The following is a 14,743-nucleotide window of genomic DNA, read 5'->3' as shown; positions in this document are numbered from 1 at the left end:
AATCATACCTAAATGTAGTGACTTTTATTCTCGATTCATAAATTTGATATCTTCAAGACCACTTCAATTAAAACGCCAATACTCACTAGAATTTAGATTAAACTACAACAAATTTCCACCTTGAACCAAATTTTGGTGCAATGAACGAAGCTTCAAAATTTTTTTACCTGAAAAAATAAGTCTGACTACAAGGAAAAAATTGAACTCTTTAACTCGAACCAAACTTCTCCAATCACGCAAAAATACTCTTCCATTTCCATAGTATCCAACACGGATACCAAAACCCAAACACAGGGTTTCCAAAGAATTTCATAAATATTTTAAAAATAATCAAACAAAGTACACCATGTAGTAGAATCAACTCTTAATGCTTTCAACGAAGGCCCTTTGTTAGTCTCAATACCTTCAAAAACCCCAAAAGCATACACAACCAAATAGTATCACCGTACTTATCTCTAATGGGTCTATTTCTCGCAATTGAATAAGATGGAACTCTGGAAAATGGTAGCAAAGCGGAATTACTCATGTCCTCCAAACTTAACTGAGTAGTATTCTTCAATATGAACCCGAAGCCTAATCCTAAAGGTACCATACCAAATATAATATCCATCACGGTATTAAACTTGTGTTGACTTTTTTCGCCGATTCTATTCAACCTTGCAAAATGTATAACCGAGACCTCTTCTGCCTCTCCAATACAACACGAACACCCTTTCGGACGTTCAAGACTCCACTTGCTCCAAAGAATGTGTACCCCTTCTAATCAAGAGTACTCAATGAAATGAGATTCTTCTTCAAAACTGGAATATGATGAATGTGATCAAGTGTTCTACAGGCTTCATTTACCAGCTTCAATCTTACTCTCCCAATTCTAGCTACCCAACAAGATTTGTTGTTACTCATGACAACGATACCTTACGTCATCGTTTCATATGTTTCAAATAAATCCCAATTAAGACACATATGGAAAGCAGAAGCTGCATCCAAAATCCACTTGTTAGGTTTGAATTCCACATCAAAAATAGCTAAAAGATCTACATCACTCAAATAGTCCTTAGCTATGTTGACCTTGTCCGAAGTGTTTGATTGATTCCTATAATTTGTAGTTGAATTACTTTTGCTCTGCAACTTCTTGCAATATCTCTTGATGTGTCTTTCTTCTTGTAATAAAAACAAAACCTAATTACTGTAACTTGACCTCGACTTATCCCTTCGTTGATCACCATGAACCATAAGACCATCTACATCTTTGGACTCAGATTTACCTAGATGCTTCATCTTCTCATTTGAGATTAGGGCATCATACACATCTTTAATGATGAGAGTATCACGATCATACAAAATCGTGTCCCTATATTTCACCTTTAATATCTCCAAATCAGCGACAATCACCTTGAACACAGTCAGATGATCTTCCAAAGATTCACATTCTGCCATGCGATGAGAATACAATCTCTGCTTCAGATACAATTTACTCGTCAGACTTTTAGTTATACACAATTGCTCCAGCTTCAACTACAATGCAGCTATTGTCATTTCCTTCAAAACATCTTGAAAATATTATTAGAGAGATAAAGGTGAATCTGTGAAAGTGCCATCCTTTTGTTGTTTTTTTCCCTATTGTCCAAATTATGGGTATCTTGTCAAATCCTAACAATGCACATCCAAATCCATCTATGCCAATACAGCTCGTATCTTTACTTGTCACAACAAAAATCTTGTATTGCAATCCAAATATGGAATTTCATACTCACGGCTGCTATCGATAATAGAATCCTCAAATAAAATCACAACCAATAGCTCTGATACCACTTGTTATGAAATAGGGAGATGATATGACATAATATAAAGTACATGATCACACACAAAAAACATGATTAAAAGCAAGAAATGGATTGACAGAGGAATAACATATTTTATTCAACAACCAATGGAGAAAATAATATTATTACAACAATGTCAGCAATTCAACTAAGCTGAATGATGAGTCTTCTATTTAATAAGGGATATGCCAAAACCCTAGAACTAACCTAAAAGATAAAAACTAAGTCAAAATATGCGCGATATCGACAAAAAGAAAAAATTGCGGATGGCACTATCGCTTAAACGACATCTAGTGCCAGGCGAATGACCGTCCTATCACTTGAGTGAGATCTCGAAGACATGTAGGCAACAGCTCTCTGCTCCAAAAGTTCACTGACTGCTCGAGCGACCAGCTAGCAGTAGGCTAGTGAAAATACAGTGACTTTTCTTCCCATTTCATAACTTTGATCTCTTCAAGACCATTTCAACTAAAACTTCAATACCCACTGAAATTTGGTTTAAACTACAACATCAAGTATATATTAACTTGATGATGTGCAATCCCAAAAGAAATAGAGTATCCTTTCATCAATAGAATAGGCAGATATGATTGAACTTTTCATGGTCAAAGACTCCAAGTACGACTCGAACACTAAAGAGGTATTGAAATGGGATCCCTTAAGGGAGTGACAATAGGTCTCTTTGCCTAGTTTGGAAGTCAGAACCTCAGGAGCATAGACCAACTAAGGGACATAGAACCTTGAACCTAGATTGGGGGCTATAGGCTAAGCCCAGGTGCCAAGTACCAAGTATTTAGAGTCTCATTAAAGACCTCAAACTGAAGACAAAAGCATTGTTGCACGAGTGTGCATGGTCGAGGATCCAAACCCCTCCAAGATAGGCCCAAAAAATATGGTATCATCAATATATATTTGAATGATTAGGATTCATGGAATTTGTGATAGCTATAACATATTCATTGTAAATCTTGGTATGCCTAAACAAGGCCTAACATTGTACCTTGTTAGTAATGAGTTAAAAGTTTCTCTATTCACAGAATCCATGTTGTTAATTATCGTCAAAACACTTTTATTTTATGCTTCACATATTCCTTAAATTTTATGTTCCCCCTGTTCTATGGCTTAGGCAGCGCACTCCTCATACTTGACTATTACAAATTTGTCGAACTTATGTGAGCATGATGACTTTCATCTAACAGAGAATTTCTTTGCTGTTTGAAGCTCATAGGTGATGCCTTTTGGTTATATTGAGGAAATCCTTTTAAGAGTTGAGATATGGTTTATGAGTTAGAAACAGTGATAAAAAAAAAATTCTTTCATTTTAATAACCAACAACTTTCTGTTGAATTAAAAAACTAAATTCATTTCTAGCCCAACCCATAAGTATCTAGATTAGTGTTAGAATTTTCTAATGCTTGAAATAAAGAGAGTAATGTATATCTATTGCCATTATTCACGTACTCAGGTAGAAGGGAAGTATGCAATTAAAATGGTCACATGCACTAGACTATATTCATGTTGGAAAAATCCTATATATAATTATGTAATCTAGTCATTTGAGAAGTAGTCAAGTTGAAGTAATTATAAAATCACATATATTTACTCCACTACTCTCTTGTGAGCTTGGGTGTTAAGTGAACTTATGCTCTTCAATTTCTAACAAATTGGTATTAGAGCCATTTGTGTTTCGAGATAATTGAAGAAAAGATGACGAATAGAACTCCATTTCAAGTTCCACCACTCACCAAAGAAAATAATGATAATTGGTACATTTGCATGAAGGTTTTGGTTGAAGCCTATGATGTTTGGGAACCTATGGCCCAAGTTATGGCAACAGAAGATGCTGACGCAGTGGCCATGAAGAAAGATCAAAAGGAACTATCTTTCATCTACCAAAGTTTAGATGAAATATGTTTAAGAAGGTTTCTAGTTCAACCACCTCCAAGAAAGCATGAGATATTCTTCTAGCTTCTTTTAAAGAAGTATAAAATGAAGAAGGTACGTCTCGAAACATTAAGAAGAGAATTTGAATCTATGCAAATGAAGAAATTCGATTGTGCTTCAGATTATACTTCAAGAGTTTTAACTAATGTAAAACAAATTAGGAGATATGGGGATGACATAAAGAATGATCGGGTCGTTGGAAAAATTCTATGATCCTTAGATCATCTATAGAGTCCAAGGATGTGGATACCATGACTATTGAGGAGCTTGCCAATCTTTGCAAGCTCATGAAGAATGACTAAAGAAACCAATGCAAGAATCCGAAGGGCAAGCTTTACAACTAAGCTTTTATTGAAAGAGGATGAAATAAGTGGCACATCCCAAAGATTATGTGAATTTGGAAGAGGTCGTGATTGTGTAAGAAGCTGACAAGGGGGTAATCAACCTTCAAATAATGAGAAAAACTAAAACTCCAACAAGGAACCTCTGTGGACGAGACAAATGAGGAAGTTTGAAGCAAAATCAAGTAAGGTATGACAAATCAAATGTTGAATGTAATACTTGTCACAAATATGGTCATTATTCTTGGGAATGCAAAAATAATGTGGAGGAGAAAACTAACTTTGTGGAGAGTAAGAATAAAGATGGAGATCCCACATTGCTTCTCACTTGCAACGGTGATGCAAATGAAGAGAATAATCGGTGGCATGGAAAGAAAAAATTATTTATGGAGCTTGATGAATCCATTGGCAAAAATATCACTTTTGAAGATTCTTCCAAAGTTCAAGTCGAAGGAAAATGTACTGTTTTAAATAGTTTGAAAGATGGAAGTCATCAATTCATTTCTAATTTGTTTTATGTGCCAAATATGAAAAGTAATATTTTAAGCTTCGGACAACTTTTAAAGAAAAATTATGATATTCACTTGAAAAATAAAAGTTTGATTATAAAAGATGAAAATTGGAGATTACTAGCTAAGGCATCAATGATAAAGAATAGAATGTTTATGTTGAACATTCAAAATGATATATCTAGATGTTTGAAATCTTGTGCTTAATATTCTTCTTGGCTTTGACACTTGAGATTTGGACATTTGGATTTTGATGGCCTCAAAATACTGAACAAGGAAAGCATGATGGGATTTCTAATCATTGACCATCCAAATCAAATTTGAGAAGGATGTCTTTTTGGCAAACTAGCAAGAAAGAGCTTTCATAAGAAGTCTTTGATAAGAGCTCAATGTCCAGTGGAATTGAACCATTTGGATGTTTGTGGACCTATGGAGCCATCATCATTTTGTGAAAATAATTTTTTCTTCTTTTACGTATGATTTTTCTCTAAAAACTTCGGTTTATTTCTTGAAGGACAATTCAGAGGTGTTTGACCCCTTTAAAAAGTTAATGATTTTGGCGGAGAAACAAAGGGGATATCAAATCAATGCTCTTTATTCCGATAGAGGTGAAAAATTTACTTCTAATGAATAGTTCCAAGATTACCACAACAAAATGGTATAGTCGACAAAAAGAACCAGACCCCACTTAACATAGAAAGGAGTATGCTTAAGAGCAAAAATATGCCACAGGAGTTTTGGGTTAAAGTAGTTCCTATTTGTCCAACTGGTACCATACCAAAAGTGTTCATTGCAAAACACAAGAAGCTTTGATTGGTAACAAGCCTAATGTTTCACACTCAAGGGCTTTTTGAGGCACATCTTATGTGCATGTATTGGATGAGCAGATGACTAAACTTAATGAGAAAATTGAGTAGTATGTGTTCATTGGCTATGATCATGATTAATAGAGCTGTTGATTTGATGAAGAAAAAGCATGGTAATGGAAAATTGCAAAGGAAGAATACAATTTTAATTTATTCTTTGATGAATAAGACATTATGAAGCCTACTACTCTAGCCCTAACACCTCCACCAAATCCACAAATTGGGAAAGCAAGTACAAATGAAGGACCTCAAAGAACTAGAAGTATTCAAGATTTGTATGATTTAACTGATGAGGTAACACAAAATTTTAGTGATTTGACTTAATTTTATCTTTTTGCAGATTGTGAACCCTAGGTTTTGAAGATGCCATAAAAAATGGAAAGATTCCATGGATGAATAAATTAAGGCAACCAAAAAGAATGATACTTGGAAATTGGGACCATTGCCTAAACGAAAAAAGTACAATTGGAGTCAAGTAAGTGTACAAGATAAAGAAAAATTCAAAAGGAAAGATAAAGATATATAAAGCAAGATTAGTTGCAAAAGGATATAAGCACAAAGCCGTCTTTGACTATTGTAAGGTTTTGCTCCGGTCGCTCATTTAGAAACAATTCATTTGATTATTTTCTTGGCAGCTCAAAACCAATCGAAAATTTATCAAATGGATGTTAAATCCGAATTCATGAATGGATTTTCGAACGACTAAGTCTACATTGATATGTCTTAGGTTATATGGCTGAAGGACGCGAAGACAAGGTCCTAAAATTGAAGAAAGCTCTCTATGGCTTGAAGCAAGCCCCACGTGCTTGGAATAATAGAATTGAAAAATGTTGTCGAGAAAATAAATTCTCCTAGTGTCCACATGAACATGCATTTTATGTGAAATTGATCAAAAATGGTGATATTTTACTTGTTTTTTGTATGTAGATGACTTGATTTTTATAGAAATAATCCAAAAATGTTTGAAGAATTCAAGAAAGCTACAGATAGAGAATTCGAGATGACAGACATTGGATTAATGTCCTACTATCTTGAAATTGAGGTGAAACAAATAGATGATAGAATCTTTATCTCTAAAGAAGGATGTGCAAAAGAATTCTTAAAAGGTTTGAAATGGCGATTGTAAGTCAGTGAGCACCCCTGTTGAATGTGGAGTTAAATTGTCTAAAAAAAAGATGGAGAGAAGATCAATCGCACATTTTTCAATAGCCTTGTTGGAAGCTTGAGGCATTTAACTTAATCGGATATTCTTTTAGGTATGGGACTTGTAAGTCTCTACATGAAAACTCCTACTACTTCTTAGTTATAGGTGGCCCAAAGAATACTTCGATACATTAATGGTAGACTTGATTTTGGTGTTTTCTATACATCTTCTTGAGACTTCAAGTTTATTTGCTATTGTGATAGTGATTAAGCTGGTGATATTGATGATCTAAAATGCGCTACCTACAATATGGCTTAGGAGTTTGATGAGGGAACTTCACTAACCACAACAAGGCCTAACTGAGATTTTTATTGATAATAAGTCTGCCCTTGCATTGGCCAAGAACCCGATGTTCAAGGAAGAAGTAAACATATTGATACGAGGTATCATTTTATATGAGAGTGCATATCCAAGAAAGAAGTAGAGCTTGAGTTTTTGAAGTCTCTAGACCAAGTTGCGCATATTTTCATCAAGCCTTTAAAGATTTATGTTTTTTAAAATTGATCAAGTTTAAGAGGGGATGTTGAATTGATAAACTAGATTTATTTCTAGAATAATCCGTAAGTATCTAGATAAGGAATGTTATAATGCATAAATCAAAGAGAGTCCGTTGATGTTATTCATGTATTCAGGTAGAGGGGACGTATGCAATTAACTATCGATACATTTACTAGATTACTTATATGTTGGGAATTCCTATATATACTCATATAATGTAGCCATTTGAAAAGTAGGTAAGTTGAAGTAATAATAGAATCATATATATATTTCATCTATTAGTCTCTCATAATTTTGAGTGTTGAATGAACTTACGCTCTCCAATTTCTAACTCTTTCGAGCCCCTATTGATGCCAAACTTTGGAAGAAAAAGAATGTAGATACTAAATAGTCCTTGTAAAAGTCCTCCCAAGTTGAGAGACTCAAAACAATTTTCTTACTTGCATACATTCAAAAACAACTCTATTAACTGATTAGTTCTATCAAATTTTTAGCTCCGAAGGTGGCAAATTTTTATAATATCATGTATATATATACACTCACACTCACACACACACACACACACATGAAATTTTTAGTGATGCCAAGCTTTGGAAGAAAAAGAATGTAGATACTATATAGTCCTTGTAAAAGTCATTCCAAGTTGAGAGACTCAAAACAATTTTCTTTCTTGCATATATTGAAAAACGACTCTATTAACTGATTAGTTCTATCAAAATTTTAGCTCCTAAGGTGGCAAAATTTTAAAATATCATGTATATATGTGTGTGTGTGTGTGTACACACACATATACGAAATTTTTAGTGATGCCAAACTTTGGAAGAAAAAGAATGTAGGTACTAAATAGTCCTTGTAAAAGTCCTCCCAAGTTGAGAGACTCAAAATAATTTTCTTTCTTGCATACACTGAAAAACGACTCTATTAACTGATTAGTTCCATCAAAATTTTAGCTCCTAAGGTGGCAAATTTAGAATATCATGTATATATATAAGGGTAAGGGGGGGGGGTGTGTGTGTGTGTGTGTGTGTGTGTACATGCATACATACATGTGTGTGTGTAGAATGCAACAAAAAGAAATGAAATAAGAACTGACTTTTTTCTCTCATTTTATAGTTTTAAAGGGTCTAAATTCCCAAAAATAAAAATTAAAAAATTAAAAAAAAATTGGAGAACAAGGATTCCTTAAATAAGTGTATTCCTTTTCAATTAAGACTACCATTTAGTATCGGTATTGGCTAAAAAAGCAAGGAGAATATCCAAGCAATATGGTTCAGGTTCATACTATAAATGAAGTCCATGATTCTGGACGAGATCAAATTTTTGCGCGTATAAAAATGAATTCATCACTTAGAGATTGCAACATCAAGCATACCTCAACAATAGAACAACATTGTGGCACCGTTGCTAACTCAAAATGTCAAATAATTCACATCATAAATGTCAGCTGGTTGGCAAAATAGACACAAAAGTACGATAAGATAAAAAACATATTCAAGAAAGGTCATTCATTTATAGATTGGAAACAGAGGAAGAATTCTTTTAGAAAATTTACCCTTCAAAATAAAGGTGCTTGTTGTCAATAAAAATTTACAAAATATAAAAGGCAAACCTATTCCTTTGTTAGCAAATGATTTAAAGTCAATGTAATCATGTGCAGGCTCAGGATAAGATTAGTGAGCATTGGATATTCGAAACCTTATAATAAACCTTGGGCATTAACAATGAGCACGTATACTTGCAATAACTTTCCCAGCTATTCCACTTTAGCGAATAATTATTATCAAAGTACACGTGAATAAGAGTGTATATTAAGCATGACTTCACAATCAATGAATGAACAACATGTGTACTGATCAGCTAATAGATTTAGTTGAAAGTGCACTTATCAATGACTTTCATGTGTCATTAACAAATAGGACTTAATTACCTCATAACCTATTAGAAATCTATGAATAGACATAGTAAGAAACAAAGAGAGGCATGCAAATCTGAATAAACTCCTTTCAAATAGCCTTTTTTTCCTTCTCCATCTTGATTAAGCATAAAATGAGTGAGTTTATGAAGGGAAAATAATGGCTATGTGAGAAGAATTTGTTAATCTCAATTTCAAGGTCAACAAATTGACGTCGTTTGTGAAGAATTTCAAAATGTTAGGATTTATGTTGTATTGGCAATTCTATAGACAAAATCAAGTCCTAGTTAAATTGTATTAGGAGTTTATCGAGTTGTGATCAAAGTCAAAATGGGAGTTATTGAGTCCTAATTAAAGTCAAAAGAGTTAGAATTGTAGTATAGTCCTTGAAGGAGTCCCAGATGTCCAAGAATATCATATGTGATCAAGGGAATGCGATTAGAAGTCTAAATTGTGTCAAAGATTCGTACAAGTTATGTTCCAAATTCTCAGTTGTAACTTTCAATGCATTTTTCACATAGAAAATATTGAAATTTGAAAGGTTATGTGGAAGAAAGAAAATTAAGTAACCCGTAGATATTGGCAAAATAACAATTATTGTTAACTAAGGAATTCGTGGTAAATACAAGATACACTTGGGCCATGCTCAAAACATACAATAATGCTTCTCATTACCTCTCGTGGGAAAATGATCCCACAAAGAAAAGAATTGTATAGTACGAAATAACATAAAAATAGATTGATTATCTTTGAGTTAGCTTTCCAATGCATTTTGAATTACTTCAATTGGTTATTGGGAGAGAAAGTTATGATAAAAATACTGATAATTGCTCACCTATCGCTAGCCTAGAGCTTGAGTGATGACGTTACGTATGAAACTCTAGTTCGCATTTTTCAAGAGTTTTATCTGGCCCATACTACCCAATCACCTCCTACTATAAATATGCAAGCCCTAACATGTTTTTTTGTTTGGTTATTCATTATATTACTTCTTCAAAACATCATTCCAAGATCCAAGAACACATTCAAGCATTGAGATTAATCATTTGATTCTTGAGATCATTCAATCACAACTTTGGGAAAATATCAAATCCACATAATCCAAAATACCCATTTCTTATACACATACGGAATGTTCTTTATCAATAGCTTTCAAAGGTTGCTAAAAATTGAGGAAGGTTGGACCAGAAGCTCATGAAGAGTGCAAGAACAAGGTGTTGTTGATGATCTATAGGAGATAGACAATTCTATAAGATTGGGAACAGGTGTGAGTGACGCACATTCCAACAGTAATTGGAGATTGCAAGAATTAAATCAGGAAGTGTAGTGAGTTTTCTAGGCTGGATCATACTGTAAGTTCATATTTTCTATAGTGGAGGTTAGCGGTTTAGTCCCGGAGATTTTACCCAGTTGGGTTTTCTCCGTAAATATATTTTGTGTTGTTATTGCTTTCATATTATTGATTGTGACATTCAAACCATATCATAATTTAACGTGATCAATTAAGCATTAGAAATAATTAAAAAGTGACTTATTGCTTTTAATTAAATAATTCCACATGTTGGGTGAAAATAAATTGGCCAAATCTAAACTTTCAAGTGGTATCAGAGTTTTTTAAAAAATAAAGGCAACCATGATCTCATCAATTTTTATAAACTTAAAGCCATCAAAAAATTTGTTAAAACATAAGTCAAATGGAAGTGAATCCTATTGAAGTAAAAGCATTGGAAATCGGAACTAAAATTACCAGCAGTAATCATGAAGGCTGTGATATAGATTCAAAGAAGCAATGGAAAGAGTCTTCAATAAAATTGATTGAAGCTGGCTTCCCGGCCAAACATCACTGTCAACGAAGAAAGATTTCCACCACAATGACAATACAAGATATGGTCGAAAGCTTAAGAGCATTAACTACTGAAAACACATCCTTATGAGTGACTGCTGTAAATTCAAAGCAAATTTGCATTTTGAATAAGAAAACAATCATGAGCATACGAAGAGTTTTCTTTTCCATCTGATTCGCAGTAATCGCTAAAACATCGAACAATTTGCCTCACAAGTTAGGTAGGACTGTTGAGCTCCAAGTGTGTTCAATAGGTTAGGAAAGAATGGAAGAAAGTATCATCATAACTACCACCATGATGGAATGAAGGCAAGGAGTCTGCTTAAGATTCCCTACTCTGCCCCCATTATGAGGAGTAAGAAGATAGACCTACGAGTCCTTATGAGCTAGATGACAATGATGAAAACTTATAAGGATATCAAGGAAATACCCATTTCTGACTATTTCTTTCAGCCAAAAATATAGAAATACAATGATAAGGTGACCCTATATATCACTTGAAAGGGTTTATGTCATAGATGACGTTGAATATAGCAAGTCCAGCACTAAAATACCAATCCTTCCAGTTGACATTTGATGGTTCAATGATGGCACGGCAAACTCCCTTAGAATCAAACAAGAGGTACCGTAATTGAAGCAATTTTTTCTTAGTGCCTTCACCAGAAGTTGACTGGGTAAAGCATACTAAATGATATGAGAAAATAGGAACGACACACTTTGAAAAGCTACTTCACTCGCTCTAGTATCGAGTTCATTACTTTCAAAACCATACCCAACGAAAAAGTGAGAAACACTTCTTGGAATGAAATGCTGATGGAAACTCCTTTTTGGAAAGACGTTCGTAACGAGAATCTTACCACCTATCATCAACTTTTCTATCTTATTCAGATCAAAATCTTAAAAGAAATTATAGAAAAAAGGAAGAAGATAGAGCTAGGACGAATAGAGAGTTAAAGAACAGGGAAAAAACCATGATGTACGAACAAAGGCTGTCGAAGACGCAATGCTTGCATTTTGACGTGCTTAAAGGAGAGTTCTTACTATATCGTATGCTTTCTCGCAAGCAATCAACGAATCTTATATCCCATCTCAGGACAAAGTTCTGCAAGATACAGCGCACAGCAGATCATGATAGGGATAAATGTCATGAATTCATCAAGATGGCATGAAAGCAAAGTCAACAAGGAGAATACATGATGCTCTTACTATTTGAATACCTCCCTACCTTGGATAGAGGGAAGGGCGAGGTCAAGGATCGAGAACAAGAAATATAAGGCTAACATATACACCAGTAAATATTTTAAATCATCAACCGCCAATGAGAGAGATCAGCACTATCATAATTGAACTTCTATAGAGCTAAACTTCGTCAATTGAATTTACTAATGATGATGATTGTGGAGTAATTTATCCCCACCATGATTCCTTGGTTGTGCGAGCAATAATTGCTTACAACAATCTTAAACAAATGCTCGTGGATAATGGAAGCTAGATAAATATCCTATTTAAGATTACATTCGGTCAAATGCAAATTGATCAGATCCTCTGTTCGATTTCATCGGAATAATCTAGTCCCACTATGAGATTACTCCAGCGATAGAACTTGGAGAATGTTCGAATTTTTCAACTGGTACCAAGATTCAACTTAATTCATTCTCTAAAAAAAGGTCAAGAGTCAAATCCTGGGAATGCGATAGAAATTCATGATGGGATAAATGGGCAAATGCCCCCACCCAAAGCAAATAGTGCATATAATATAATGGTTTGAGCATAGAAGCCGAAGTGTTACAATTTATGCAAAGTCGTTAACTTTTGTTTTGTTCACTCTAGGAGAGCATAAGCATATGTTACCTCTCATGGATTTATGTTTCATTCTCAAGATTCGAACCTTATTCTTTCATTTAAGAATGATTTAAATTGCATTCTGGTACCAATTGAAGTAAGCGAGCAGATGTCAATCGAAAAGAGATAGTACATATAATATAACGACTTGGCTATAGAGGTTGGATCGCTACAAAATGTAACAACCCGACTTTATATCCAAACTATTATATTATACGTACTGTTCACTTTTTGTGGGTATCTGCCCACTTACCGTTGAATCCTGATACTATCAATTGGACAACTTGTCTAATTAGTACAAGGATCAACTTAAATCTTTCTTAAGAGGAGGTTATGTGTTCGAATCTTAGGGAAGCGATAGAAATTTGTGATGAGGTAAGTGGACATATGCCCATCTAAAACGGATGGTATGTATACTGATGATATAATAGTTTGGACATAGAGGTCGGGTCATTACAAAAAATATATCAATTGATCCCAAGCTTCTACTTATGTTTCTCATTAAACAGAGGTCTTGGGTTCAAATATTGTAGATGCAATAGAAAATCGTGAAGAGGTAAGTGGGTAGATATCCATCTAAAACGGATAGTACGTATGATATAACGGCTTAGATACAAAAACCGAGCCATTACAATAAGAATGTTACATCAATGAATTAAAAAAAGCAACCCAACGAATCCTCATGATTAATACGACAGTGACGGTGAGAATTACGCAAGGAATGTCAGAAAATGAGAACACATGTGACTCTTGCCTAGTAAAGTGTATTTTTTAGACTATGGAAGTTGAAGAGCTGGACATTTCTCCTGCTAGCAAGGAAAATACAACGTAAGTCTTAAAACTTGGCGAGGGTCATGAACTAGTTGAAGTGGCAAAGCCGAAAAATACAATGTTTGTCTTGTTTAGGCAAGGTTCAGTCCGCCTCCTGGAAGTAATTCTTGTTTGATAATGGTTGTAATTAAGGCAAAGTCCATTCCGTCAATATGTTATTTTGGCGAGTTTCCTTCTGCTCATTAGAAATACATTTTCTTCGTAAGGCAGGTGAATTTCGTCCGTTTTGTGAGTATTTTGAGCAATACACTTGTTTAGCCGAGGTTTATTCTGCCTGGTACTACTATTTCTTATTTAGGCAAAGCTTATTCTTAGTAGAAAATATAATTTATTAGATAGGCAAGGTTGATTATCCCTTTGTTGAAAGATGTAACCTTATTTTGGGCGAAGTTCATTCCACTTGAAATGATATCTTTTTGAAATGAAATGATTTTTTGAAAAAATAAATGAAATCTCCAAATCATTCTTTAATATTTGAGAATACCGTATATTTTCGACGACCAATATTACTTAAATCAATTAATTCGAGCTTACCATCTTAGCAACAAAGTGCAATGCCATAATAAATTCATCATGATATTTTAATGCGAGGCAGCAGATTTGAAAATAAAAAAAATAAATATTGAGACAAAACAATGTTTATTCATTACAAAAGAGAAATTCAATAATTACAAAGAAAGTTACTCCTCAAAGTTAACCAATTCTTGGAGATTTTTAAAGGCTGGGTCCTCTTGGTTAGCCTGAGAACTAGTCTCAATGGGTGGAGTTGATTCGACAAGAGGCAGAGAAGTAACATAATTCACAGAGTCAGAATTTTTTCGACAGTAGGAATATAATTTCTCATTGGGTTTGTAAAAGTGTTACTATTTTTCAGAAGTTCTTAGCGATAAATAGTGCAAGAATTTTCAGAAAATAGTATAAATGGATAAGTTTATTTATTTTCAACTATCCACTCACTGAGTTGTAAACTCATATCTTTTTACTATGTTTTCCTATCAGGAGAAGGTCGATTTTGAGATACTGGGAAAAAGCCTGCTGAAGCGAAAGAGACAGTTTCATAAGTATGTAATGAATATTTGGGAAACTTATGTTTATTAAGTAATTGTCTAATTTTGGGTGTCAAGCATATT

The sequence above is a fragment of the Olea europaea genome, unplaced genomic scaffold (assembly GCF_002742605.1).
Source record: "Olea europaea var. sylvestris unplaced genomic scaffold, O_europaea_v1 scaffold204, whole genome shotgun sequence".
In the NCBI taxonomy this organism is placed as follows: domain Eukaryota; kingdom Viridiplantae; phylum Streptophyta; class Magnoliopsida; order Lamiales; family Oleaceae; genus Olea; species Olea europaea.
Note: the sequence above shows the minus strand (reverse complement) of the source record.